A 26,394-nucleotide genomic window follows, 5' to 3' on the forward strand; every position below is an offset into this window, starting at 1 on the left:
TCTTTGGAATGGGCACAAATATGGATCTCTTCCAATCAGTCGGCCAGATAGCTGTCTTCAAAATATCTTGGCAGAGATGAGTAAGTGCCTCCTGTGCCGCCTCACTTTCTTGAAAGATTTCAATTTTTATTCATCAATTCCTGGTGCCTCGTTCTTTGCCAATTCCTTCAATGCACCTTGGAATTCTCCTTTCAGTATCATTGGCTCTTGATCATATGCTACCCCCTGAAACGGTTGAACATTAACCATTTCCTTTAGGTACAGTGACTCTGTGTATTCCTCCCATCTTCTCTAGATGCTTTCTGCATCATTCAATAATTTGCCCAGAGAATCTTTCAATAACAAAAGTCGAGACTTGAATTTTTTCTTCAGGTGCCCCAGCTTGAGAAATGCTGAGCATGTTGTTCCTTTTTTGTTTCCTCATTCCAGATCTTTACACATTATGTTGTAATATTTGGCTTTATCTTTTCGAGCTGATCTTTGAAATTTTTTGTTCAGCTCTTGGACCTCATAGTTTCTTCCATTTCCTTTAGCATCTCTACACTGGAGAGCAAGTTTCAGCATCTCTTCTGACATCCATTTTGATCTTTTCCTTCTTTCTTGTCTTCTCAATGACTTTTTGCTTTCTGCATGTATGATGTTCTTGATGTCATCCCACAACTCTTCTGGTCTTTGATCTTTAGTGTTTAATGTATCAAATCTGTTCTTCAGATGATCTCTAACATCAGTTGGGATATATTCAAGGTCATTTTTTGGCTCTCATGGACTTGTTTGCATTTTCTTCAGCTTCAGTTTGAATTTGCATATGAGTAACTGATGGTCAGTTCCACAATCTGCCCCAGCCTTGTTTTGACTGATGATATGGAGCTTTTCCATCATCTCTTTCCGCAGATGTAGTCAATTTGATTTCTATGTATTCCATCTGGTGAGGTCCATGTGTATGCTGTCTAAAGAAGGTATTTGAAATGAACAAATCATTCATTTTGCAGAATTCTATCATGCATTCTCCAGCATCATTTCTATCATCAAGCCCATACTTTCCAACTACTGATCCTTCCTCTTTGCTCCCAACCTTTGCATTCCAATCACCAGAAATGATCAATAAATCTTGTTTGCATGTTTGATCAATTTCAGATTGAAGAAGCTGGTAGAATTTTTCTATTTCTTCCTTACTGGCTTTAGTAGTTGGTACATAAATTTGAATAATAGTGGTATGAACTGGGCTTTTCTGTAGACTCATGGATATTATCCTATCACAGACAGCATTGTACCTCATGAATGATCTGGATATGTTCTTTTTGACGATGAATGCAACACCATTACTCTTCAATTTGTCATTCCCAGCATAGTAAATCATGTGGTTGTTTGATTCAAAATGGCCAATACCAGTCCATTTCAGGTCACTAACCATGTACAGGGTCGCTATGGGTCGGAACCGACTCGACGGCACTTAACAACAACAACAACGCCTAAGATATCGATGTTTATACTTATGGGTATGTTGTTGTTGCTGTTGTTATGTTCCGTGGAATCATTTCTAACTCATAGTGACCCTGTATAGGGTTTCCGAGGCTGTAAAGCATTACAGGAGCAGAAAGCCTCATCTTTCTCCCACGGAACAGCTGGTAATTTGGGTGTAGTAGCTCAAAATACCAACTGAGAGTGAAGGAGTCCATCAAGGATCAATTCTATCCCCTCTGTAACCAGTGGTGATAGGAACGGGCATCTTAGACATTGGCTACCTAAAATGGGGATGGCGGGATAGAGCTATAAAGGCACAAAGTGACTGGCTTACAAGTTTTCAAGAGGGATTTTAGTTTCAGAGTGTCTGGGGGAAGGTAGAATCCCCACTGAATAGTTTTCATCTTGTCTAGATGGGGCAAGTGAAAGGAGATGGGGATAAGAGTCTTATGATTCAATAGTGAGTAATTGTTATCATGACTAATTGTGAGTGTCACAAGTGTAAAGGCAGAAATTTTGTAACAAAAACGGGGGAGTAGTTAATCCTAAATTCCAGGAACAGAGCACCCTAGAACCATCAAGGGAGAAGAGCATGAGCATAATGTGGGACCTTATCCAGAGAAGCAGTGACACCAGAGATGGTAAAGAGATAATGACATGGAGAGCTAGAGCAGGTGAGGACTCTAGATTTATGGAAAGAGAAAGGCTGTATGCTGGCAGCCAGGAGGTAGGCTTGCAGAATGTGCCCTTTGGTTGTTTAAATTATTATATATTCCTTAGTGATTTTTATAAGGAGCTCTGGCAGGGTAGTTGTTATGAATCAGACTGCAAACCTTAAGGTCAGCAGTTCAAAACTACCAGCTGCTCCATGGAAGAAAGATGAGGCTTTCTGCTCCTGTAAAGATTTACAGCCTTGGAAACCCTGTGCAGGGTTGCTATGAGTCTAAACCAACTCCATGGCATATAACCACCATCAGTGTTTTGTGTACATCAAAACCCAAAACAAAACAGAGGGAATAGAAGCAAATACTATTGAATGATGATGCACAGGGGGACTGTAATCATTGCAGTGAGATGACAAGTGTAAAACTGATGTTCTCCCATGTAAACTTTCACTCAATTCTCAATAATAACTGAAGAAAAAACAAAAAAAAAAGACAGTCAGTTAAGAAAAGAAAGACCCTCAGCATAGCAAGGATTGTGAGAATGATGCAGGACCGGGCAGTATTTCACTCTTTGGGCTACGGTTATTATAAATCAGAACTGACTCAATGGCACCTAACAACTATAACTACTTGCTTTATCTATCCATCCATTTATTCCTCTTCCCAGCCATCAATTCCTCTTAATTATTTTTGATGTATTTCAAAGTAAATTGCAAACATCAGTACTCTTTATCCTGCTATTATTCAGCATGTATATAATTAACTAGAGTTGCATTTTTTTTTTTTTTTAGAATTCTTTGTTTCATCTTTAGTCAAAGTTTACATACAATTAAATGCACAGATCATTAGCATTTTATTTGATTGATTCATTTTGATCTCTTACTACAATTTTCTAACCAAGAATCAACATGAAGAATATAATCATTGCCCTAGAATGTGTTTTCATGCCTTTCCTTTTCATTTCAACTCTCAACTAGAGAAAACCACAGTTAAGATTTTTTTCATCATAATTTGTTCTAAGGTTTCACATAAATGGAATCAAACAGCATGTACTCTTTGTTGTAAGGCATATTTCATTGAGAATCATGTTTATGAGATTTACCCATATTATTACTTGTGTCACTAGTTTGTTCTTTTTTATTTCTGAGTCATATCATTATAGAAGAATATACCACAACTTTTTGTTTTTTGTTTTGTTTTTAATAGTTTTGCTATTGTCTTATCTACTTTCTTGTTGATGTACCTACCCTAAGCGATTCCCAGTTTTTGGCTATTATGAATGCAGTTGTCATGAACATCCTTGCACAAGTCTTTTATTTATTTTTTTTAACCAGAATATATTATTGGCAGGCATAACTTCCACTCTGTAAAGTGTTATGTCAGGCAGTGGGTCAAGCCTTTTAAAGTGCTGGTGTATTCCTACCAGGCAGTTTGAGGCGACAGCAAGGAAACACAAGTCCCAATACCCTTAGAACCTGTTAGATGGGGGGTCCTGATGGTGGCAATGCTCAAATAGCCACAGAGTTGTTACCAAAGAACCTACACTCAGACCATAAGGGAAAATGACTGAACATTTAATTAACTTCCATGTTGCTTCAAGCCACCAGGACACAGGCACCCCCAACACCCTTAATCTTCTCTTCAGCTCTTCTGCTTAAGAATTTGGCCTTCATGATGACAGGTTGTTTGGGGAGCTTTCCCTTCCCCAGAACTTTGTAGTAACCCGATCGCACCACATCAATGATGGGAGCAGCCCCAGTCTTACTTTTGGCAGCGTTTACCCTTGTCTGCTCACTGACCAAGGTCCACAATTTGTCAAGGTTGACAGTTGGGCAGAAACTTTGGTTCCTCTTCAAGTGATAATGTCTCATACCCACCTTCCCAAAGTAACCTGGATGATATTTGTCAAAGTTGATCCTATGATGATGCAAGCTGCCAGCATTACCGCGGCCTCCAGGGTGCTTCCGGTGCTTGCCGATGCGGCCATGGCCGTGGCTCACATGGCCTCTAAGTTTCCGGGTCTTCCGCAGTCTGGATGGCATGTCGGCTGTCGAGGCGAAAAAAAGACTGCACAAGTCTTTTTACAGATATGTTTTCATTTCTATTATGCAAATACCTAAAAGTGAAGTTGGTTAGTCACAGCCCTGCTGTGCATTTAATTTTGTAAGAATCTGCTGATACTTTTGCCCAAAAAGTTGTATCACATTGCAATTCTTCCAACAACATTCTGGTTGCTCCAAAGTCTTGTTAGTATTTCATGATATCAAAAATTTTGGCCTTTTAAATAATGATGCATTTTTACCTTATTGGAACGAAGCAGATGGACACAGTTTGAAGAAGAATGAAAATTTTTCATTCATGAAAAGTTTATTTATTACCTACTTGGGCAAAAGATTTTCAGTTTACTGCCAAAAATATCAAGATGAAAACCACATTGCTCCAATCCTTATGGAGGTTACATTTAAAACAAAAGATAGAGTAGAATATATGTACCTTACACACACACACACACACACACACACACACACACACACACATATCGTCAGTTATACAAGGGGGTTTCAAAAAGATCATGGAAAAATGGAATTAAGAGATAATGAAATTTTTCCACAAACTTTTTGAAGGCCTCAACTCGCATATATAAATTAAGTTTCTTTCAGACAACTAACTCATCACTGTAAGATAAGCACTATACTACTAAATATGAGGTCAACAGTTCAAACCCACCAGCCACTCTGCAGGAGAAAAAATAGGCTTTCTGCCCCTGAAAAGATTTATAAACTCAGAAACCCTGGATAGGGTTACTTTAAGTTAGAACTGACTTGATGGTACACAACAAGAACAACAGTATTACTTGATCTCCTTCTATATACATTGGCATACATCTGTATAGCAAGAATACACTGGAAATAGCAGTACATTTCCTGTCTTCATATGAGTTCATACTATAATTGAAGAAGGCATATTAATTTACCAAACAAATGCAAGTCAGGGCTGAAAGTCACTGAAAAAAAAAGGAGTGGTTGCATCGACCTGGGGATGGGAGAAAAAGGAAGTTACTCAAAGCTTCATATGGGTATCTATGCTTGAGCTCAATCTTGAGAAAGCTCTGACTGCAGCTCTGATAGCAGATGGCACTGCTGCACACATCTCATCTCTGCATGCCTACTGTAGCTATTGGAGATTAGGGATGGCTGTTGAATCTTTGATTAGAATATTCTAAGAACCATAACTGCCACATATAATCCAAAACAGACCTTTGTAATTTTCTTTACATTTTCCTTTTGATTATGCATTACTCTCAAGAATCCAGTAGAAGTTTATTTACCTAGGTCTCAAAGTAAATGAACACTAGTGCTAAATGTTACCTTCTCAAAATTTGCAGTAAAGTATTTCAAAGAAATAAAATCATGTAATATGACACTACACCTACTCCTTATTTACAGTCTTGTTATCTGACATGTCACACTGACAAGAATAGTAAAAATCTACTATCTATTTTGTGCTATAACAATGTAAGTCTGGTCGCAATGAAAGCCAAGTGTGAGGTAAGAGTGATGATAACTATGATGATTAAGATTATGTGTCAACTTAACTGTTTCATGATTCTCAGTGGCTTGGCAGTTAGGTAATGATGTAACAGCATGTCTAAAATACATGAGACTAAATCTTGCCATCTTCACTTCTACGGATAATTCTTACTTACTTCTTCCAAGGCAGATTTATTTATTTTTCTAGCAGTCTATGGTACCTTCAGTATTCTTCACCATCACCATAATCCAAATAATTTGATTCTTCAATAGTTTTCTCTATTCATTGTCCAACTTTCATATGTATATGAAAGGTAATTGACAATACTATGGTTTAGATTGTTGTTGTTGTTAGGTGTCATCCAGTCCTTACAGACTCAGCAATCTTATGTACAGCAGAACGAAACACTGCCTGATCCTGGGCCATCCTCACTATTGTTGCCAAGCTTGAGCCCATTGATGCTGCCGCTTTGCCAATTCAGCTTAATCCTTTAAGAGAAGTTTTTGCTCGTGAACACTTTAACGAGTTCTTTTGCAGCAGATTTGCCTAATGAAATAAGTTGTTTGATTTCTTGACCCTGCTTCCTTGAGCCTTGATTATGGATCCAAGTAAAATAAAGTCCTTGGGAATGTCAGTCTTTTCCCATTTATCATGATGTTATTTATTGGTCCAGTTTACAATCCATAAAAATAATAGCCCTGGAAACCTTAAGGGGCAGTTGAACTCTGTCCTATGGAGTCACCATGAATTGGAATAGACTCGATTGTAATGTCAACGAAAAATGTTAAGTAATCATAGAATATCAAAATCACCAGTTTTCTATTATAATTAATCCAGTTTATCAAATACAAATTTAAAAGTACATAAATATATTTTACTGTGATGTTTAGGCTTATTTTACATCATAAGAAATGTTAAAACAACAGAGATGTTAAGTTCATTTTCAAAATTTAAGTAATAATTACCAAAACACTTATTGATCAACAGCTCCATGAAGAAATGATAGATATTTGTGGTATAATAAAGTATTCTAGTGGCAGAGGGATTCATTTCTTGGCTGCTAACCAAAAGATCAGTGGATCAAATCCACTAGCTGATTCATAAAGAAAGATGCATTAATCTTCTTCCATAAATGTCTCCAGTTCTCTCCAACAAATTGAACAGTGAGATAAAACAACTTTAACAACAACAAAAAAAACCCAGTTCATTTCACATCAAGTAATTTCTCCTCTACTCACTAAAAGGAAAACAGTATGAAAACGGCCTGCATGCCAAACAAATATAAATACTAAATTGGGTTATTTTTCTTTCTTTTTGATGAAGGGAGAATGTTTAAAACAGTTCAGCTTCACTGAAAAACAACAACAACAACAACAAAAAAAAACAAACAAACCCAGAAACAAAGCAAAACAAAACATGTTTATTCTGGCTCATCACACATTGCACATCTTATAAATACCTATTTTGAAGTACTCATTACTTGAAACATAAGCTCAAATATGAGTGAACAAAAGAAGATATCATTAAATGAATGTGTGCATTTTATTATATTGATACATGGTTGTGCACTTCCACTCCTTATTCTCCATGCCTATACCAATAGAAATCTTAAGACTTGATAAACTAGACTACTAGTAGGTAAATGCATTTGTTCCAGTCTATTGATTTATATCTATATGCATACATTTTCAAACAGAATATTATTTGTGCAATCGAGCAGAAATATTTCTTGGAGGCATACCAGACTTTTGTGTAATTAGATAATAAGAATACATGACATCCATAGTATGATAATAAACAAGAAACTCAGGATGATTTTCAGATCTTATGTAAAATAACTGTACATAATCAAAGAGATTAGAACTAAGAGTTCTAGATGATTGTTTAAATATTTGACATTTATGACTTTTATTTAAGTTTATAGATTATCAAAGTCTTTCTTCACAGGTAACTTGCAAAGAGAAATATTTAACATTTATTGATACCCCGTATGTGCTAAATGATTTTTAAACATGATCTCACCAAGTCTTATAAAAATCCTGTGAGGCAATTATTATTAGACCCATTTAATCACATAAAGAAATAAAGAGCTAGACAAAATATCTGAATTAAAATCACAAAGCAGGTAAATTGAGTTATATTCTCAGTCCAAGACTCTGTACTTCCAAAATTTATATTCTCTCCACTAAATTACTCAAAGGGAAGACTCCCAATGACTAAAATGATGGCTGGAATCTTCTGTAAGCTTCTTGAGAGTAGATCTTTTCCCTCTAAAACAAAGTATAAACTCAATAAATAGTTTTTCAATTAATACATTTAGTTCTTAAATTTCTCCTTCCAACAGCCAGACCAGCACAGGTGCTAAAAGTGGTGCAGTGACATTTGTAAAAGGAGATACAGGGGCATGTACATATTTTTCCTCCTCTTCCTTGTCACACCTTCTTTGCTCAGTCTGGATGCCCCCAAAAAAAGTCCAGAGCTGATCCCGCGGTTTTGCCATGGCACAGAGAGAAAGAGCTTGGCAGCTGCTTATGATGTCAGCCTCAGGGTCGCAGCCTTAAAATTAACTGGTACAGGACCCTTTACTCTGGCATATCTAACAAGAAAAAAGCAGGCCCATCAGGCCTGACAGACAAACCATATGAATGATCTATAAAACCCCAACATAAAAGGACGCAACTATCTCAAGAATTATGCTGTGCACACGCAGATACCTAACTGACCTTCCGAGACAAAAATAGTAGACAATCTTTCTCCCATTAACTTCTCAATATCTATCTGTGCTAGAGTCTATGGTGGTGACTAGAGGAGGGGCCTGAGAGAGCGGACACTCCCACCCACTGCTGGAGGCTTCTACGGTATACTCACACTGCCTGTGTAGCAAGGCGACTGGACAGTCAGCCACAGTTTTATTTTTCTTTCAAAGTGGTGGCTTTTGTCTCTTTTTTAATATTGTTTCTGCTTTTGGTCCTTTTAATCACATATTTTTCCTGGGAGTGGGAGCTTTTTCTCCCTACGTTACCCAAGAAGAGACAGCAATTGTGTCATATAGCCAAGCTACAAGCATACCCCATAATATTCCACCACTGAGACAATAGTCAATAACAGCTGCTAAGCATTACATGCAAAAAGCGAAGTCTATCTCCTGATCATATCCACCAGGAGACACCCAGTAAGCTTAATAATACAACAACAAACATCCATTTAAGCATTAAAAAAAAAACACACATAACCACTGGAAATGACAAACAAAACACAACAAAAGATCTCAAAACATGTCCTAAACCGGAAAAAAGTAACTGAGACAAATGAGCTGGAGGCTGACAAAGGCTCCCCAGAAGAGGAAGAGCAGGTTTTGGATTTGCCTGAGAAGGAATTCAGAAGAATGATATTGAAACAAATTCAAATGCTCTGAAAATGGGTGGAGGAAAAAAGGAAGAAGTCAGGAAAGTACTACAAGAGCAATCAAACAAGATTGATACAGCATTGGAAACTATTCAAAACCTGCAATTAATCCAGATGATTAATAATAAAATATCAGAAATAGACAATTCACTGAAAGGAGAAAGAAGCAGAATAGAAGAGACGGAAGGCAGAACTAGCGAGCTGGAAGACAAATCTCTCAATACTGCAAATATAGAAGAGAAAGCAAAAAAAAAAAAAAAAAAAAATCGAAGAGAGTGTAAGATTCATGTTGGATAACATGAAGAGGAACAACTTAGAATTATTGGCATTCCAGCACAGGAAGAATCAGAGAAGTCCACAGAGGAGATAGTTGAAGAGCTTCTGAAAGAAAATTTCCCTAACATCTTGAAAGACGAGCAGATAAACATTCAAGAAGCTGAATGTACCCCAGGAAGGGTAGAACCCCCCAAAAAAAGTCACCAAGATATATAATAATCAAGTTCTCCAAAATCAAAGACTAGGAGAGAATCCTAAAAGTAGTCAGGGAGAGGAGAAGTGTCACTTACAAAGGCTCAAATTAGATTAAGCGCTGACTATTCAGCACAAACCATGCAGGCAAGAAGGCAATGGGGAGACATATACAAAACCCAAAAAGAAAAAAGCTGCCAACCAAGAATCGTCTATCCAGCAAAACTAATTATCAAATATGATGGTGTAATCAAAACATTCCAGGATAAACAGAATCTAAAAGATTTTATCAAAACCAATCCAGCACTTCAAAACATCCTAAAGGGAGTTCTTTGAACTGAAAACCAACAAGAACAGACAACAACCAGAGATTGACAGGTGTGGCAACACCACCTGGAACTCAGTCAACAGACAGCAGAGTTTAGAACAGAACAAAACTACAACAACAAATTCAAAGGAGCTGGGAGGTCAACTGAAGATCAAAATAATATCAATGTCAAAGAAGAGAAAAATGTAGGAAGAGAGATCCAGGTGGTGAGGATGTCAGGTGGATTACAGGATACAACAGATCCTTCTTAAATGGAGAGAAAAGTTAATAGACTATAAGGTAACCCCAAAGAAAGTTAACACTTCACAATTTACCATGAAAATGAACTTCCAAGCAGAACAAGTAAACATGAAAACCAAGAAGAAACCGACAAGAAATAGCATAAAAAACACAAACCCAGCACAAGAAAGCATGCAGACCAAAGGAACAAACAGAACTACCAAAAAATTAATGACAGCAATTAATTCATACCTATCAATAATTACATTGAATTTCAATGGATTGAATGCACCAATGAAGAGACAGAGAGTGGTAGAATGGATAAGAAAACAAGACCCTTCAATATGCTGCCTGCAAGAGTCACACCTTACACAAAAGACAAAAACAAACTAAAAGTTAAAGGATAGAAAAAAATATACCAGGCAAACTGCAACACTAAATAAACAAGCAGGAGTGGCAATTCTAATCTCTGATAAAGTAAACTTTAAGACAAAAACCAGCTTAAGATATAAAGAAGGACACTATCTCATGATCAAAGGGTCAATTGAGCAAGATGACATAACCATAATAAATATTTACACTCCCAATGAAAAAGCACCAAGATATATGAAGCAAACCATACTAGAATTGAAGAAAGAAATAGATAAATCTACAATTGTAGTGGGAGATTTTAATATGCCACTTTTGAAAAGGGATTGGAACTTGACTAGAAGAAGAAATAAGAGGGGGGAAAAAGAGTAATCTGCTACAATGTGATGAACTTTACCTATACTTACAGATGTAGTAGCTCAAAAAAAGGGAACAAATCTTTACAATGAGGATCACTCCCACCCCCTTGGTACACAGGGTTGACAGGGATGGGCAATTTAGACATCGGCCACCCAAAATGGGGGTGCCTATAAAGGCAAGAAAGGAGCTCTGGTAGCGTAGTGGTTACGAATCGGGCTGCGAACCTTAAGGTCAGCGGTTCGAAACTACCAGCCGCTCCGCGGGAGAAAGATGAGGCTTTCTACTCCCGTAAGGATTTACACCCTCGGAAACCCTGTACAGGGTCGCTATGGGTCGGAACCGACTCGACGGCACTTAACAAACAAAAAATAAAGGCAAGAAGTGACTGGCTTACAAACTTTCAAAAGGGAGCCTAGTTCCAGATGGGGCGGGGGAAGGTAGAATCACCACTGAATGATTTCCAATCCATTGGGACTGGGCTGCCGAAAGGAAATGGGGATAAGACTCTTGTGGTACAATAGTGAATAATTGCCATCAGGACTGACTGTGAGGGTAGGAAATATGGAGGTAGATGTTTTTTGACCGAAGGAGGAAAGTGATTGATTTTGCAGCCTAGGAACGGAGGTCCCTGGAACTATCAAGTGAGAAGACGGAGATTGGGACCCTACCCAGAGAGGCAGTGATGCCAGGACAGAGACAATGATGTGGACAGATAGAGCAGCTGGGGACATTGGACTCAGGGAGGGAGAAGGGCTATGTGCTGGTGGCTGGGGGGTGGGCCTGTGTGGTGCACCCTTTGGTTGTTTTATGATTCATGGAGGGGATTGTAATCATTGCAATTAAACAAAATATGATACGATGAGTGTAGAGCTGATGTTCTCCCATGTAAAACTCACAATAAAAATCTTAAAAAAAAAAAAAAAAAAAGTCTCCTTCCTTCAATTCTAACCATAGTTCAAATTTAGATTGACTCAGAAGAACCGACTGGTTCACCTAGATGGAAAGATCCTGAGTTATATTAAACATGGATAATTTACCACTGCATCACTATGTTCTAACTCTGTAGACAAGGGCTTTGACTATTCAGATGTAAGCACATCCAATTAGCAAGAACTCCCAGTTTAAGAAGACTCAAATGAACTGGTCCTGTTGTACTAATCTCATATATTGGCCTCAAATCAAGTGATAAAATAACTCTAATTAAAATGAACACTACAAAACTTACTAAATACCATTCTAATACCACAAATCCTTCATCCCCTTTCCTCTCTCCCAACTGCACTGGATGCTGCCAATGGTAAACAGACCCTAAAATATTCCTGAAGATCCCTGCCTCCTGGTACTCAAAAACTGAAACCAAAACCCATTGTTATGCAGTCAATTCTGACTCACGTGATCCCATGTGTTACAAAGTAATGTTTCTTGACCATAATCTTTACAGACGCAGTCTTAATACTGGGTTCAACCTGCCACTCACCTTGTAGCTTAGCAGCAGATTGCAAACTGCTTCCACTGCCCAGGACCCTTAGTGGTAATCAGGTTTCTGTGATCCTCTCCCCTGAGTTTGAGCTGGATCTCTAACTTGATTCTAACAAGTAAAATATATTCAAACTGTTAGGATGTCACTTTCATTATTATACTTAGATTGTAATGTCTGCCTTGCTGACAGACTCTTTCCCTTGGCAGCTTTAATGAAGCAATGACCACACTGGGCAGCCCCACAAGGTAAGGAACGGAGGCAGCCTTCAACCAATAGCTTGCAAGAAACAGGCTCAGTCCATTAGGCTTCATGCAACAGAATGCTGAACATGAGGATGGAACTTCTAAGCCCACTCCTAAGGAGCACTGGTAGCATAGTGGTTACAAATTGAGCTGCAAACCACAAGGTCAGCAGTTCGAAACTACCAGCTGTTCCAGGGGAGAAAGATGAGGCTTTCTGCTCCCGTAAAGATTTACAGCCTCAGAAATTCTGTACATGGTCGCTATGAGTCTATGAGGATGGAAGCAGATCCTTCCTGGTCTTGTCACATAGTCTGGTCCACACATTGACTGTACACCTATATAACCAAAAAACCTAAACCCACTTCCTTCCAGTCAATTCCAAATCATAGCAACTTTTCATTATTTTATAGCTTTCTGAGACTGTAAATCTTTACAGGAACAGATAGCCTCCATTGTTATCCTGAGGAATGGCTTGTGGGTTTGAACCACCAATCTTCTGTTTAGCAGCCCAATGCCTAATTCACACCACCACCAGGGCTCCTTGTAAACCTATATAGGACTCAGTTAAGCTATGTCTTAAGTCTGACTCATAGAATTATGAGACAATAAACATGAGCTATTTTAAGCCATAAGGATCCCTGGTGGAGCAGTGATTAAAGCATTAAACTATTAACCAAAAGTTTGTTGGTTCAAACCCATTAGCCATGCTGTGGGACAAAGATGTGACAATCTGCTTCTGTAAACATTTACAGCTTTGGTAACTCTATGGGGCAGTCTTACATTGTCCTATAGAGTCTCTATGTTGGTGTTATTAAGTCTGTCAAGTTGATTCTGACTCATAACAACTCTGTATAGGGTTTCCAAGGAGTGGCTGGTAGATTTGAATCACCAGACTTGTGGTTAAGAAATCCAGTGTATATCTGACAGCGCCACACTTGTCTTATAGGGTCTCTATAGTTGGGAGGCCTGGTATAGCACTGTGGGTTAATGCACTGGACTATGAAGTCAGTTTGAATCACAAGATTGGCAGTTGAAGTTCACCAGTTGCTCCTCAGAAACTCTATAAGGGGGCATTATGGGTTGGAACTGACTCGACGGCACTTAACAACACAACAACATAGTTGGAATCAACACAATAGCAATAGGTTTGTTTTAATTTTTTATTTTAAGCCAATACATTTTTGGTAATATTGTTAAACAACAATAGATAATAAATATGAGTTAAATTAGTAACCATAAAGTTGATTCCAACTTATATAGCCCCATATGTGTCAGAGTAGAACTGTGTACAACAGCGTTTTAAATTTTTAGAAGTAGTTTATCAAACCTTTCTTCTAAGATTCATCTGAGAGTACTTGGCCCTTCTACCTTCTGGTCAGCAGTCTAGAGTTAGTTAATGTGCTAAGGCTTGATAAAAATCCATAGGCTCTTATTTTAGGGCTTCTAAGCCCACTCCTAAGGAGCACTGGTAGCATAGTGGTTACAAATTGAGCTGCAAACCACAAGGTCAGCAGTTCGAAACTACCAGCTGTTCCAGGGGAGAAAGATGAGGCTTTCTGCTCCCGTAAAGATTTACAGCCTCAGAAATTCTGTACATGGTCGCTATGAGTCGGAACCGACTCCATGGCACATAACAACAACAAGCCAACTCCTGGCGCTGTGGGTTAATGTGCTCGACTGCAAGGTCAGTATGAACCACAAGGTCAGAGGTTCAAGCTCTCCAACCACTCCTTGGGAATCCTTTCAGAGTCACTATGAGTCAGAACCAACTCAACTGCACTTAACAACATCAACAAACTGACTCCACAGCACCCTAACAACAGCAACCACAAGCCCTATCAAAACTAATACCACCTTTTATTGATGGATAGCATTTTAATGTTCCTTTAATTATCATAACAAAGGTTGTTGTGTTATCTATGAATTAAAATGAACTGATAATATAACCTACCTATATACATAACTTGCAGACTCCTGGTGTGGCGCCAGACTGCAAAGTCATTTGAACTGCAAAGTTGGCAGTTCAAGCTTACCAGCTGCTCCTTGAAAACTCTATACAGGGTCACTATGGGTCGAAACCAACTCCACGGCACTTAACAACAACAACAATATATATACTTGGACTCCTGGTGTGGCTCTGTCAGATAAGTACTGGACAGCTAACCGAAAGGTCAGAGATTCAAACGTGCTAGATGCTCCTGAGAAACCCTATACAGGGTAGCTATGAATCGGAATTGTCTTGACAGCCCCTTATCTTAAAATGGACTCCTGATGTTGCACTGTAGGATCAGCACTTCACTGTGAATCACAAGGTTGGCAGTTCAAACCCACCAGCTGCTCCTCAGAAACCCTATACTGGGTCATGATAAGTAGAAACCGACTTGATGGCTCTTAACAACAACAAAAGCAACAACACATATATAACTTAAAGTTCCTTGATAGCATAGTGAGTTACACGTTGGGCTGCTAACTACAATGTAAGCCATTCAAATTTTACAGCCGCTCTATGGGAAATAGATGAAGCTTTCTGCTCCTAAAAAAGATTTACAGCCTCTGGAACACTATGCAGGTCACTATGAGTCAGAACCAACTTGATGACACACAGGCACCAACACAAATATGTATCTTAAGAATCAATATACTGTCCTAATTGTAAAATGAAAGAAATATAAAGGAAGATTAAAATCGGAGCAAAAATATATACATTTTGATATATAAATGATTGAATAAAAAAATACATTAGAAAACATAACAAAGCATTGGGATATTTTCATTCAAAAGCAGAATGATAAGTAAATGCAACAATTACAGATTTCGACTCAGACTGACAGTTTGTTTTGTATTCTTAACTCAAACAACACAAGCAGTGTTGCTTTCGGGGATGCAATTTTCTGAAACATTGAACATCTCTTGGAAAAGTTATGAACAAAATAAAGGAAAATATTTCCTTGATTTACACAAGACTTGTTTTTTCTGGAAAATTCAGAGCATATTAAAACTGAAAACAAAACTTAGTGCTTACAGGAAAAATGAAATTCACTCTATACTGAGATAATTGTAAACATGATTCTCACCTAGTGGGTCACCAAATATTGTATGAGAAGCTGACTAACTGTATAAGATTGTTCAATGTATTGGAGGGCAATTGGCATTCCTGTCTTCTGTCAATCACTGTCAATAATAAAAACGCTGACAATGCACAGAACTCCTAGGGTGGAGCACTACCCTTGTCAAGAGCCACTGCTCTAATAGAAAGGATGTTTCCAATTGAAGATTTGGTATAAAATATACCAAGCCATGGTATTTTCAATAACCTCATATGTATGCGAAAGCTGGACAGTGAATAAGGAAGACCAGAGAAGGATTGATGCCTTTGAGTTATGGTGTTGGGCTGCCAGAAGAACCAATAGATCCATTTTGGAAGAAGTGCAACCAAAGTGCTCCTTGGAGGCCAGGATGGCCAAACTTTGTCTCTCATACTTTGGAAATATTGTCAGGAGGGAGCAGTCGCTGGAGAAGGATACCATGCTTGATAAGGTGGAGGGTCAGAGGAAAAGAGGAAGACCCCCAACAAAATGGATTGGCAAAGTGGCAGCATCGGTGGACTCAAGCATGGCAACAATAGTGAGGTTGGCCCAGGATGGTGGAGGGTCAGAGGAAAAGAGGAAGACCCCCAACAAAATGGAATGGCAAAGTGGCAGCATCGGTGAACTCAAGCATGGCAACAATAGTGAGGTTGGCCCAGGATCGGGCAGTGTTTCGTTCTGCTGTGCATAAGGTTGCTATGGGTCAGTACCACTAGATGGTACCTAACAACAACAAATACAACCAAGTGTATGTCACAAAACAAACTACAATTACAAGTCTCTAGAATGTTTTACAGTAGTAAGGTTTTGTTACAAATCATAAAAATGTCATGTCGCTGTTATGTTGTTAAGTACCATTAAGTCAGTTCTGACTCATACCAAGCCTATGTACAACAGAACTAAACACTACTAGGTTCTGTGCTACCTTAAAACTCATCCCTATGTTTGAGCTCATTGTTCCATTATTTCAGTCACTGTGTCAATCATCTTGTTGAGGGTCTTCCTATTTTTCATTGACCCTCTGCCTTACCAAGTGTGATGCCCTTCTCCAGGGACTGGTCCCTCCTGATGACATGTCTGTAGTACATGAGATGAAGTCTAGCCAGGTTTGTTTCTGGGCAACATTCTGGTTGTATGTTTGCCAACAGGACTTTGTTTTCCTGGCAGTCCATGATATATTTAATATTCTTTGTCAACACCACGAATCAAAGGCATCATTTCCTTCGTGCTATTGTTGCTGTAAAATACTGTCAAATTGATTCTGACCCATAGTGGCCCCATGTAGGGTTTCTGAGGTGAGTTTGAACTGCTGACCTTTTAGTTTAAACTGACTTTACAGTCCAGTGCATTAACCCACAGTGCCACACCAGGACTCTCAATTCTTCAGTATTCCTTATAAATTGTCCAGCTTTCACACACATATGAGGCCATTGAAAATACCAAATATGAGGGGGCTTCAAAAAGTTCATGGAAAAATTCCATTATCTTTTTCATTCTTAACAGAGAGAGAGAGAAACAAAAACACATATACACACACATACACACAAGTCTGGTAACTTATTTTATATTAAAAAATAAAGAACATTAGAATTATGGTGCTGGCGAAGAATATTGAAATCACTATGGATTTCTAGAAGAACAAACAAATCTGTGTTGTAAGAACTACAGCCAGAATGCTCCTTGGATGCCAGAATGGTGAGACTTTGCCTCTCATACTTCAAATATATTGTTAGGATGCACCAGTCCCTGGAGAAGAATGTCATGTTTGGTAAAGTGGAAGGTCAGCAAACAGAAGACCCCCAATGAGCTGGATTGGCACAGTGGCAGCAGCAATGGGCTCAAGCTTAACAATGATTGTGAGAATGGTGCAGGATTGGGCAGTGTTTAGTTCTGTTATGCATAAAGTTGCTATAAGTAGAAATTAACTCAACAACACTTAATAATAGCAGCAACATATAAAGAACATGCTTCCAAACACACTTCCAAAGGTAATTGAACTAGATGGTTTCTAAGATCCTTTCTGTCCCCTGATATATATATATATATATATATGATTATCTAACAGATAACAAACATAGCATGAAATTAATTTGCTTGCTATGGTGGTGGTGGTTATGTGCCATGGAGTCAGTTCCGACTCATAGCGAGCCTTTACAGGGTTTCTGAGACTGTAAATCTTTATGGGAACAGAAAGCCTCATCTTTCTCCCACAGAACAGCTGGTAGTTTCAAATTGCTGACCCTGAGGTTAGCAGCCCAATTCGTAACCACTAATTCCTGGTACCTTAGAGTTTTAAATGACTTTCTAAAAATAATTTTCTTTGCTTATATCTATAACAAGCCCATCAACTATTAACTGATGCTTTCTTTTTTTCTACAATAAATTTTCTTCAACTCAGCAGGTAATTAAAGATAATGGTGTGACCTTTAGAACTACACTTTATTTGGTATTCTTCTTTTCATAAATAAGCATTACAAGACTTAGTGCTTTATTTCTTTGTGGAATCTGAATGAGTGTCTTGAATAGACTGTTCTTTTCTTTGCTCTTGCTATTATACAAACTATAAAAAAATTAGAAGTGTATCACTGCGTGAGAACGAAGTATAAAATAAGCACTTTCAGCCACACTCAAATAGACACTTTGTATTTGGCATAGCAGTGTAGCGTCACTGCTGATTTTAGATACATTCATATGTATGCATGTTCATATATACATGTGCATACTCAGGTATCAGAACTACCTCTTCCCTAACTCTGGTGGCTTTGTGAGAATAGTCTGACATCATCACCATGGTGTTCTGCTTTAAAAGGAGTGGTAAAATGGTGAGAGAAGTGAATTATGGGGTAGATAAGGCTGAATGCATAGCATCTGTTTTTGTAATTAATTCCCTACACCAAGCAATATTTACTATGCAAAGATTGTCTACCTCTAAAAAAAAAAAAAATTGTCTACCTCTTAAATACATAAAATGTATTTAAGAAAACTTAAAAAGTTTTCTCAGCTCCTCAGTCCTAATGTATATCCAGTCCACAGCTAAGAAAGGTATGGGTATTATTCATTTACTCTTCTATTCACCCATTCATTTGCCCTTTCAATTGACAAATTTCTCTCGTCTATTATAAGTGAAAGAATGAATATTCCAAATGGAATAATCCAAGAGGTTCAATCACTCAAAAATATTGAATCAAAGTGTTTTTTTTTTCTTTCTTTCTTTTTCTTCAGATGAATAGAAAGCTTTGAAAACAGTTCCATGCCCCAAACATGTTTAATACTCACTGTAACTTATTGTTGTTGCTATGTGATGTCAGATTGATTCTAGTTCATAGCAACCCTATAAGACAGACTATAACTGCCCCACATGGTTTCCTAGGCTGGAATCTTTATGGGAGCACATCACCCGGTCTTTCTCCCACAGAGCTGACTGGGAGTTCAAACCGCTGACTTTCTGGTTCGCAGCCAAGCTCTTAATCATTGTATCACCAAGACTCCCTTGTAATGTATTAAATAGTTGAAATTATTCCCTTCTTGTTTTTTCGATGTGGATATTGAGGCTAAAGAAAATTGAGTAACTTTAATAAGTTTAGACAGCTAGTAAGAGGTCTAGGCAGATTCTAACCCAGGTCCATTTCATTACAATTTGAGGGCTCTTAAGCATTAAGTCTAAATTGTTAAGAAATTTCAAAACAGATATTCTGTGAACAAACTTTTCAACAAACAAATATTTGAATTAGCTCTGGTTCTAGATATTCTTGTGATAAATTCACAAAGTCATACAACTATATACCATCTAGTGGGTTCTCACTTATTGCTATTGTTATTAAGTGCCATTGAGTCATTTCTGACCCGAAGAGGCCCTGTATAGGGTTTCTGAGGAGCAACTGGTGAGCTTGAATTGCTGACCTTGCTGTTCAAACTAACCTGTGGTCCAGTGCTTATCCTACAGCGCCAAACCAGGCTTTGCTTAGGACAGAAGAATCAAAATATCTGTTCCTACATCTAGCAGGTCTGAGTCTATTCCTGCTTCTGCTATCAGGCCACAGTCTCCCAAAACAGAACCTGGGGTTCCATAACTTCCCCAGGTGGCAATGAGCTTACTTTTGAGGAGGCTCTGTTGAGAAATATGTACACATATCTCTCTGATTTCTCAAGCATATTTAACTGTAGAAAACATGAATTTCTTGCCCTTAGACGAAAACCTAACAGATAACATAGTGACAGAAATAATGCAATGACAAGAATGAGCCTCCAAAAGTATCAGAAAAGACCAGAAGTGATCCCACAAACACAGAAACCAGTTCATGTCAAGTGTTAGTTCTTATCTAAAATTCTTGCCGGTGCCTTAAAACTGGCAATATGATCATAACATAAGACGAGAAAAAGAACCCTTATCATACTAAAAAGCAGATGAAGCATAGAGAACTTACAGCTTACTTCCCACATCACCTGTCTGAAGGTTCAGTGCCAAGAGAAAGCTCTCTTACTACAATCAAAACCAATCGCCCAGTCAGTTATGCCTCATAGCCACCTCATGCGTGTCAGAGTAGAACCGTGCTCCATAAGGTTTACAATGACTGATTTTTTGGAAGTAGTTGTCCAGACTTTCCTCTGAGGCACCTCCGAGTGGATTCAAATCCTGAACTTTTTGGTTCACAACTGAGAACATTAACCATTTGTACCATCCAAGGAATCGTATACCATTTAGCCTTCAAAATTAGCTTATACCTTTTCAACATGTTCAAAAGCAAAGATGTCAGTTTGAGAAGCAAGGTGCAACTGAACCAAGCCATGATATTTTCAATCACCTCTTATGCATGCAAAAGTTGGATAATGAATAAAGAAAACTGTGGAATTGATGCATTTGAGATACAGTGTTGTAGGAGACTGTTGAAAATACCACGGACTGCCAGGAGAACAAACAAATGAGTGTTGGAAGAAGTACAGCAGAAGTTCCTTATAAACCAGAATGACCAGACTTCATCTTGTGTGTGCCCTGCGAGCATGTTGTCAGGAAGGATCAGTCCCTGGAGAAAGACATCATGCTTTGTAAAGTGAAGGAAAAAAGAGGAAGGCCCCAGTGAGAAGGACTGATACGGTAACAGAAGCAAAGAGCTCAAACGTAACAACAGTTGTGAAGATAAGATAGGACCAGGTAACATTTTATCCTGTTGTACCTAGGGTCACTTGATTGCAACTAACAACAACAACAATTAACCAAGTAGAGTTTTCTCAGCTGCTAAACTCAGAAGTTCAAGTTGATGATCTAGATCTTGCAGATAGTGAGAGCTCATTCTGCTTTTAGGTTCATTATACTGTGACACTTCTTTACAGAAAACCCCATCGAGTTGATTCTGACTCAAGAGGCTATATTATCTCTTTCTCATTAAGAGCATTACAGGTTCAGTATGACTTTCTTCCCAATCTGGAGATAGAAAATATTTTTCATAAGAAGAAAAAAGATTAGCATGTAGTTAGTTACCCAGGCTGAGGCAAAGACACTCCAAATATGTCTTTTAGCATCAATGTTGCTTCTGAAAGGTAGGAGTATGGGCACAGGGTGTCTCAAATACTGTATTCCTAGAGACAAAGACTCTTCCTGTGCACTGAGTTTTGCACTGGGATTTCCAGAAAAGGAGAAAGGAGGTCTCCCAATTTGTATCACCCCTCAAGGGCATCACTTACCTGGTGCAAGCCAATCTCAACTATTTTCCTAAAACAAGGTGTTTGCAACTATGAAAAAGAAAGATAACCTATCATTTTTATGTGTGCTGATTCTGGTTGTTGTTTCTAGAAGGTCAATGCTGATTTTATGTTAATATATATATATTTTTTAAAAATCATAAAAAGCCCTGCTTCTCAGATTGATATCTGATTTATCACAAAGGATTTCCCTCTTTGTTCCACAATGAGTCACTTGTATGCTGAATCCTAAGGGATACTTTAGTAAAATCAATGAAAAGACATCTGTGCTATAAAATGCAGCCTCAAGTCTCCCACATGCTTGAAAGTCATGGCATGAAGATAAAATCTAGTTCATCCATCACTTTAAATTTCAGCACTAACATAAAGAAGGCACATGCCAATTGATGATCAGGTTTCTTATTTATGGCATGTCTTTGTTAAACAAATACCACTCTAGTTAAACCTTCAAATGAAGCCCTGAGGACACAATTGCTCACCTGGATTTGTAGAAACACAAAACATCATGAGAATTTTTTTTTTTTTTCTTTTATAATATGAACATTGTGCCAAAAACACAGCCAAGATTCAAAGAAGCTAGATGACCAGCCAATGTTCCCTTTGTCTTTCTGTGCAATCAACATTGTCTTGCATATTTCTCAAAGATTTCAATATAAAGTCACAGTTTAACTGATGGATCAAGGGACATAGGGAACTGATGGATCAAGGAACAGAGGGATGAGCAAAAAAAGGAGGAAATAGCTGTGCCTTACAAGAGCTAACAAAGGTTTCTCCATTGAGTAAAGAAGTTAAATGGAAATACCATTTCAACATTGTTGTTATTGTTATTAAGTGCTGTTATTAAGTGGATTCTGACTCATGAGACCCTGTATAGGTTTTATGAGGAGTGCTACACCAGGAACCCATGTTTGGTTTAGACAGATGTAAACAACAAAATAGTCTGTATTTGGTGTGGAATTGTAGAATAAGTACTATGTGGTGAACCATAAGGTCAGTGGTTCAAACACACCAGCTGCTCCTTGGAAACCCTACACAGGGTTGCTATGAGATGGAACCAACAAGAGTCATGGTGAGCTACACTTGCCCTTTTTAGAAGGCTTTAATAGACTCAATATCTTAAACCTGAAAGCCTTAAGTTCTAAAAGTAAATGAAAGAAAAATATTATTACTTTCTCAGCTCTGAAATTTCTAAATTATACATAACAATTTTACTTAAAAGCAAAGATACTTTTGGCTGAGGATAGGAAAAATCAGGGAATTCCAAGAGCAGCTTTGGTTTTCAGAATAATGAATGTCCTTGCTTAAACACTTTGACATATTTGAATAAGTATGGACAACAAAATGGACAATAAAAAATGTTGATGTTTTATTATTATCACCCAGTGTTGATATGCCACTGTTTGCAAAATGCATTGTAATTATTATTAGTGTTTTCAAAATGCACTAGGTAATGCAAGCAATTTGTGCTTGGCTGTCAAGCTAAAGGCTGGCAGTTCAAACCCACCCAGCACCACCACATAAGACAGGTCTGGTAATCTGATGCAGTAAAGATGACAGCCAAGAAAAAATCTAAGGCGCGCTTCTACTTTGTACACATGAGTTCACCATGAGTCAGAGTCAACTCGACAGCAATGGGTTAGCATGCACACTGCATTCTTGTCTCAATATTTTATCCTTCCATTATGACAAAAAGACTGAATAAATTGAGCTTATCCACTATGTCTGTTTCACCACAGTAATCCTCTCATCTTTACTGGTAGACTTTTGAAGTGCAGATGAAATGTGCTTTATTAAAGAGCAGGCATGGCCTTTTACTTTATGTCTCTTTTTCACCAAATAGAAGGAAAAAAGAGTTTGTGTTCTCTTATATTCTGAAGGAACTCTTTCTCTAGGAAGTGCTGGAAACCAGAAATATTATCCAATAAATAAGATAAGCATAAGCTTACAGGGTATTTCTTCCCTGCCACAGACTGTAAATCTGTAAAGAGGTTTGGATTCTGTAGGAAGATGCTCTGGTGTAGGGAGAGAGAGAGATAAGTAAATAAGCACAAGTAAGTGCATGTTTGCTTTACCTATTGGGTAATCCAACACTGTAAAACTAACAGACATAATCAGGAACATGACTGAGACATGGAAAACTCTAATCTATCCTGGATCTAGTTTTGAAACAAGACTGCCTGTGTAATTGTCAGACTTCCACAGATACTAAGTCCACTGAGTGCATCTGATAAAGTTAGAACAAGAAAGAAGGTGTTTCAGTATCAAGGAGTGGAGGAGGTGGGGAGCTAACAGACCAAAGTGGAGGGTTGTGGGGGAAAAAAGTCCTCTCTTAAATAATAAATACATAATAAACCTTGTGAATCAATTACCTGCTAATTTAGTTCCTGGTGATAGAAAACAACGTAAGTGTAATTAAAAAATTATTTCCCCACTTGAACTGTATCCAAAAGTTTCTTGAAATATAAGTGTACCAACTATTGAGTGGGCATCTACAGTGACAGACATTGTGCTATATACACACGGGTGCTTAACATGCCTCATTGGTTATCTGACATCATGAGAGACCAAGTGCATCTGTTCAACCCTCAGGCACCCTAATGGCCTTAATGGTCAATGATTAATATTGATTTGACAGTGCAAGCCTCAGTAACTCTGCACTAATTGAGGTGGGGGTCAAGTAAAATAAAGTCATATTATCCTTTTGAATCCATATTTGTCTCCTTTTAAAAAGCAACACATTTTCCACAGAGCAAAAAATATTCATCACTTTGTGTCCTGGACTAGAAGAAATGTGCATCAAATTGATTTTTAATTTTCTTTTTATTTTGTAAAATAGGACCTTGATGTGTATGAAAAGGGGAAAAGTTGTTCAAAGTTAAACGGAGTTTACCTTTCATTTGTTTTTTGCTTGTTTTCCTTCTTTCTTTTTTTAAAAAATAATTACATCATTTCTTATTGTAAGTTTCAGGAATAAAACAAACAAGATACTTGTTCAAGACAAATTGCTGTATGTTGACATCTTTTTCACCCTCATGGATCAGGCTGCACTGAGCAAGGCTTAGTGCAATATAAAATTTCCCACTATATCAAATTCTTTTGTGGGAATGCTGGACTATGGCATGGCAATAGATTTCGTGGCATTCATTCTGACTGTCTCTTCCACACAGAGAACAACTAAACAACTGAGCTACGGTTAATTAAACCCTTCTCTATCCACCATGCCACAGAATGTCCTAAAAAAAAAAAAAGCACACTTCTGGTTACTTTAATGAAGACAAACTGAGAGTTTGGTGCTAAGAACAGGTAAGAAGAAAATATTGAAGACTCTTCATTTATAAACTAGTACTCCTTTCTTGATTCTTCATTTCAAAACCACCATCCTATCACAGAGCTCTGTTAACTTGAATTCTAAAGTCATGTCAGTATTGAGAGTCAGGCAGGTAATATGGCATTTCTGTCAAATTTTGTTCATGGAGAAACAGACTTGAGCTGCCCTTGCAATATAGGGTATATCTGAAATTCTTAGTAAAAGAAGAAGTGACAACCCACAACAAAGTTTTTCAACAAATCAACCACTAACTTTAACCAAACACATTCCAAATTTTAAGCTTTGCTTTCAAATGGTTCTGAAAAATGGACTTCAGAAATTAAGTGAAAGTAAATGAACAATTATACCAAACCTATACAATTGGTTTTATTTTGTTTTCAATTTTATAAAGCCCTTATTCAGTATTCAAATTCCTGTAATCCAGAAGCATTTGAAAACTGGTTACAATCAGAGAAAGAGCTGAAATGGGTAGTTCTCCACTCAATAAGCAAAATAAGCCTTTTGTTTTCCTTCCAAACCAAAATTGCTCATCAAGTGTATTGTAGTGTCTTTCCTTCTGAGCACTTATTTTTAAATTTCAAAAGATTTTTTATAAGAACATTTTATTTTTATCTTTCTATTTTTGTATTTTATTGGACCATGTATGATATCAAGCCTATCTCATAATTGGGTTCCTTACCTTCTGATTATTTTAACCTGTCCCAGAATATAATTAGACTCAATTTACAATCTGAGTACATCCCAGTGTTTTGTTTTTATCCCCATTGTGCTATGATCTTCCCATTTTTTTTCTCTTACTCTATTGTCTTTGCAACAAAATTCAGTATTTTTCTTTCTTAAGCATTATTTTTTCATCAAAAGTAAGGGAAGACCAGCAACCTCAACATAGTATGATAAATATATCTTTTTTTTAGCAATTTAAAGAAAAATCTTTTCCCTTCTCAACTCAGTACAATACATTTCCTAGGATTGTAGTTATTTTGCCCTCATTGTTTTCTTCTAAATTTTAAGCAGCTAAATATTGAAATTCCCTGGTTATTTTTCTTGATTGCCTTGTTACTTACTTGTGATACCTTCTCATTTGTCCAAATTTGGCCATTCTATAAGGTAATATGAATCCATTATGGTCAGCCCTTGCTCTTTCAATCCCTGTTTTCCAAGAGGTGCACATGTGCAATAAATATGTAAATATAATTAGATTCCAATGCTGCCTGAGGGGTTTGATCCTATCCTGTAATAACTGAGTATTCTGTCATTTAATGAATGCTTTAGTTTTTGGACTAATGTTTCAAATTTGATGGAAATCATAGGTACATGTTTCCTATGTATTTAATCTAAAGTTCAAATTTAACACATAGCAGAAATAATCTCTAAAAGACAACACCAAAGGAGATTAATGTGTGCTATATTTTTCATCCTAAGGAAATTACTGGAATAGATCAACAAAAGCCTTTCAAATCAGAATCAAGAAAAAAAATAAGTTTAAAGAATTCAGTCCTAATTTGAAGAAAAATTTAGAATAATATGTTAATGTATGCTTCAATCCTATATTCCAACTCCCCTGTGACAGCTTGGATGATACATCTGAGGCAGATCAAAACCTAGAATTGGGACTTTATGTGCTGACATAATCAAGATGGCAGCTCAGGTATGGGCACCATCAGCAGGTATACAGGCTAACAGCTATGCAGTGAGTCAATGTAGGAAGGATGTTCGCCAGGCAACCATCAGAAAGGAAATGCCTTGTCTTTGATA

At 37.6% G+C, this 26,394-nt stretch overlaps 1 pseudogene; it reads right to left on the bottom strand.

Annotated features, from left to right (window-relative positions):
* Positions 1–3,721: 3,721 nt before the first annotated feature.
* On the bottom strand, positions 3,722–4,168 carry LOC102825570 (annotated as a pseudogene).
* Positions 4,169–26,394: the final 22,226 nt, after the last annotated feature.

Source organism: Chrysochloris asiatica, unplaced genomic scaffold (genome assembly GCF_000296735.1).
Source record: "Chrysochloris asiatica unplaced genomic scaffold, ChrAsi1.0 scaffold00275, whole genome shotgun sequence".
NCBI classification, from domain to species: Eukaryota; Metazoa; Chordata; class Mammalia; order Afrosoricida; family Chrysochloridae; genus Chrysochloris; species Chrysochloris asiatica.